Genomic DNA, 5,305 nt, shown 5'->3' on the forward strand with positions numbered 1-5,305 from the left:
AAAGCACAACTTGAGGTTGTCTCCTCTGTCAGCTAGCTGACCCTCTGTACCTTCTTCTGAGCCTCATTCAGGGAGCATTTATTGAGTGCCCAGAACTAGCAATGAAGGGTATGCTAACTCTCAGGTGGTTTAGCCTTGTATGAGATCATTACAGTGTTAAGGGCAAAGCTGCAAAGGGCAGACAGGCCCATCTCTGTCAAGGGAGGGTTCTTGGAGGCAGTGTTGTCTGCAAAATCCTGAAGTCCAAGTAGGAAAACGACCCAGCAAAGTCGGCAGCTAGTGTGAGTCTGAATGTGAGAGGCCCTTGGAAATTGCAACCAGCATGAAGCTACTGCCGATGGAGCTGCAGCTTAAGCACTGAGGCTGGAACAGGCAGCAGGGGTCAGAGATCCTGCAGGTTGGAACCTGCCTGAACACAGTTTCAAGGCAAGGGTGATGTCACTGGCTGGGAGGATATGACTGCACACTGTACACAGGGCCCACTTACCCAGCTCCCTCTGGGAGTCCTCTAGAGGAGAGGACTGCTTCAGCCTGAGGCTGGGGCAGGTCAGATGTAAAATGTGCTGCCTCGTGCACCTGGGCTCAGGATCAGCTTCACCTTGTTCCTGGGACCCAGGAGCCTCTACATTGTTGGGACAGGTGTTTTTGTGCCAAGGGTCCATGTGGACAAGTGAAAAAGCCTAAGAGCACAGGGAGGCAGCGCAGAGGCAGCAAGAATAAAAGGTAGTACTTAAGGAAGTCACAAAATTTGGGGGTTGAGCCTCAGCCACTTCAAGATAACAGGTGCGAAGGAGGAGGGTTCCTGCACCAAGCATAGGAAACCCCCCAGGAAGAATGCAAAGGGAGCTACATCATGCTGTAAGGGTATGTCTGAAGCCTGGTTTCTGTAATCTACTCAGGAAGACAAACAGCAATGCTCAGACCAGGTAAACAAACTTAGACCTGTGCACTTACGGCTGAATCTTGGTTTCCCCAAACACCCACTCTGTTAAAACCTGCAGCCTTTAGGGGTGTACATAGTAGGCCATAACCAATGTGCTTCCCTGCCTCCCTTGCAATTAACAAGGTTGACCAGTGTGATACAATGACAGGTTTTGGTGCCAAGTGTCTTAGAACTTTGTTCAGTTATAGTTGCTATATTTTTCTCCTTCTACCTTCCCATTGGATTTCAAACATGATTCCTGGAGTGTACACAGCCATGTTTGACCTTGGCAAGAATGACACAAGGTCAGAGGAGCCTAGGATGTACACACACATACACATAGATCCCTGGGGGCCTACCTCAGAGTCTCAACTTATTTCAGCCCCTTGTGATGGCATTTAACTGAGCCTGATCTTAAAAGTGTGTAGCCAGAACTAAGCCAAGCTGCAGCAAAGGGTGGTGTAACAGGTTAGGATTCTCAGTCAAGCCATTTGAGGGGACAAAAGACAGCTGAGTAGAGGCACAGGCTTTGGAAAGCTCCTCTGGCAGGACTGGGGAACTGCAAGAACAGAAGCACTAAGATGGATGATAAAGGGCTTCAGAATTTAAGGGAAGTAAACCCCCCAGTCACACCAACCCCTGGACAGCCAAATTTTGAAGACCAGTTCATGGTACCAACACTTCAGAGACTGGAGGGGAAAAAGACAAAAAGAGATCATGACTTCCTTTGCCTCATCCCTTCTATAGAAAACAGGACATGGATGTGGAACTTGGGGTTGCCCTTCAGGCCCACTGAGTAAACCAAACCCTTTGTAAATGGAGCCCTAGGTTCCCAAGATAAAAGACAAATAGCCATGACCTCGGCAGACAAAGCTGGAGCACACCTGCAGCCTCGTTTGGCTCCGCCTCCTCCTCTGGGAGCATCCACCCTACAGCTCCATCGCCTCTGCCACAATACTGATGAATACCCGTGTCCTCAAGAGAACACAGGCCCAGGAGAAAAGTGCTTGTACAAACCTGTGTATTCCAGTTATCACTATTCTTTTTGTCTTGAAGGATTTAGCAATACCCACTGTTTTCGTGTCAAGCCCAGTGCCCTGCACAGAACACAGCACCTGCTGGAGCAGCTGCAAATGGTGTTGAGGATCAAACTGGAGGGCTTGAAGATGGTAGGTAGGTGCTCTATCACAGAGCCACTTCCCAGCGGATAAACTGCTGATGCACAAAGCTAACCTTATAACCTTATAAAGAGAGACAGAGAGCTGGCTCAGCACTTAGGGGCATAGACTGCTCTTGCAGAAGACCAGAATTGTGTTCCCCGCACCCATATCAGTCAGGTGGCTCATAACCAATGTAACTCCAGCTCCAAGAGGACCTGATACCTGGCCTCTACAGGCACCTGTACTCACGTGCACATACATAGAGATATACACACAGCTAAGATTTTAAAAAAAGAACTTAAAACATCAAACTAAGTATGTTGGCTCAGACCTGTACTTCTAGCATTTGGGAAAGGCAGGAGGAAGAGTTTAAAACCAGTCTCAGCTACATGACAAGTTCTGTGTGGCCCTACCTTCAACATCAAAAGAAACAAGACCTCAGAGTGAGAAAGCCTTTGAATTCTAAAATTGGGGTTGCGGGATAAATCCATAAATTTGTTTGTTTATTTACTTATTTCTTTTTTGTATGGCAGAATACAATAGGGCCAGTGAGACAGTTCAACAGGTTTTCTTAAAAAAGTCTCACACAGGTCTGAGGTCGTAAGTTCAATCCCTGAATCATACCATGAAAGGCAGGAGAGAAACATTTCCTCAGTTGTCCTCTGACCTCTGCCCATGCATCCACACACATGCACACACAACAAAAAACATGGCAATGCCCAAAGGCAACACGCTAGTGAGATATCTGCAATTCATTTGGCAAGATGCTGATTTTCGTAGTCTATAGTGAGCTATGAATCAAGTAAAAAAAGGAAAGACTAAAACACACACAAAGAAGCCGTGTCAAAGTGTGCATGCCAAATGTGTATGGGTGCCCTGAAGCTAGAACAGGGCATGAAAGGCTAGAAGCTCACTTCCTCAAAATCAGGTAATTGCAAATTAAATGGCCTGGAGGATACTGGATTGACAAAGTTCAAAAACATTTTTTTTTTCCTCTGTGCAGCATTGGCTGTACTGGAAGTCACTCTGTAAACCAGGTTGGCCTGCCTCCCAAGTGTTGGGATTAAAGGGATTCGCCACCACCACCTGGCTCAAACAAACAAATTAGCCTGCAAGATTATAATCTATAACATCTACTGTAATGCCAAAATAACCAAATGGCATGGAAGTGCTTGTTCTAAGCCATGTAGGAGCTCAGTAATGATTGGTTCTTTTCACTTTTACCAAGAGTCACTGGGGGGTTTTCTTTCTGTACTGCATTCCCAATTCAACTGACATGCAGTATAGTTTTCACGTTTTTCTCGTCTGCATCCTCAGCTTTCCTTTCTAGAGGGAGTTTCTTAAGTAGTACTTTAGAAGTTAACTTACCATATAGTTTTCGGCTTTTCTTTTTTGTTTGCTTTTTCTTTTTCTTTAAAGATTTATTTATTATTTATACAGCATTCTGACTGTACACCATAAGAGGGCACCAGATCTCATTACAGATGGTTATGAGCCACCATGTGGTTGCTGGGAAATGAACTCAGGACCTTTGGAAAAACACTCAGTGTTCTTAACCTCTGAGCCATCTCTCCAGCCCAGTTTCTTTGGTTTTTTGAGACAGGGTTTCTCTCTATAGTCCTGGCTGTCCTGGACTCCCTTTTCCTTTGTAGACCAGACTGGCCTCAAACTTACATTGATCCACCTGCCTCTGCCTCCCTTGAGTGCTGGGATTACAGGCATGTGCCACTGTGCCCAGCTTTTGGCTTTTAAAAAGGAAAAAAAAAAGATTATGTATACAACATTATTGTATATTATGTATGCAATGTTCTGTCTGTATGTACATCTGCATGCCAGAAGAGGGCACCAAATCTCATTATAGATGATTGTGAGCCACCAAGTGGTTGCTGGGAAATTGAACTCAAGACCTCTGGAAGTGTTCCTAACCTCTGAGCCATTTCCCCAGCACCCTTGGCTTTTCAAGACAAAAACTTTCTAGGTCTGATGGCTTTGAACTCCAGAAACCTTCTGTTAAAGCCTTCTAAGAACTGAGATTGCAAGTGTGGTGTATGTACCACACCTGATTTTTGGCTTACTGTATTTTGAAAATAATTCCAAAAACATGAAAGGCACTCAGGACCACTTTTGTCTCCTAACACTTTTTTTATACACAGTAACTTACATAGTCACTACTCTAGTGAAGGACTGATACAGGGTCCAACCTCTGGTTTTTTAGAATTGCCACAATCAGTGACCGTGTATATTCAAATGGGATCTATTCCTGGAGATGGAAATATCATTAAGGACTTAACTCTGGCAGAACAATTGTCTAGCCTAGGTCTGATCCTCGGCAAGACACAGACACACAAAATTTGAAAGTAGGAACATTAAGTTCAAGGGCATGAGCATTTTATTTTGGGACAGTCTCAGTATCCCCAAGCTGGCCTTGAATTCATAGGAGCCCTCCTGCCTCAGCTTCCTGAGTGCTGAGGATGCAGGCATGCACCACCGTGCCTGATTTAACACGTGAAATTTGGTAGCTGTCGTGTCTCAAATATTTATCAACATGTTATTACATATTTTGATGACGGTGGCGAATGCCTTTTACCCCAGCACTCAAAGGCACATCTCTTGAGTTCGAGGCCAGCCTGGTAAACATAGTGAGTTCTAGGATAGCCAGAGCTATAAAGAGGCCTTGTACCTAAATAAAAAAAACAAGCAAATAAATAAATTGCCTGAGCTGCAACTCAGAGGTAGAGCAGTTGCTTAACTGCTTAAGCAGTTGCTTACCATTCGTGTAGCCCTGGTTTCGGTCCACAGCGCCGCAAAATAATAAGGAATCGTTTGAACACTTTTACGTACCTAGTATCATAATTGTCAAGACAACCCTCAAAGTAAAGGAGGCTCAGAGAGCCGAGAGAAAAGGAAACGGGCCCAAGGTGACTGACCCACCAACTTCCCACCGGAACATTCACCGCAAACCACTCCAAAGCACAAACACTCCCGGAGCAAAGGACAAAGGCGGGAACAGCCGCTCGGCGCGCAGCCGCGCGGACACTTCCGGGGGAAATGCTGACGCCACGCTGAGCTCGCGAGAAGACGTGCCGCAGCTGTCGCTCACGCGGCCAGGCCCCGCCCCGCGCCGGCGCGCCTCCAGAGAAGGCCCACCCCCAATCCCTGGCCGGGCGGGAAGCCGGCGCGCGCTCTCTCCCGTTCCCTCTCCGCCCGGGGGGGGGGCAGGGAA

Source organism: Psammomys obesus, unplaced genomic scaffold (assembly GCF_907164565.1).
Source record: "Psammomys obesus unplaced genomic scaffold, mPsaObe1.curated_primary_1811, whole genome shotgun sequence".
NCBI classification, from domain to species: domain Eukaryota; kingdom Metazoa; phylum Chordata; class Mammalia; order Rodentia; family Muridae; genus Psammomys; species Psammomys obesus.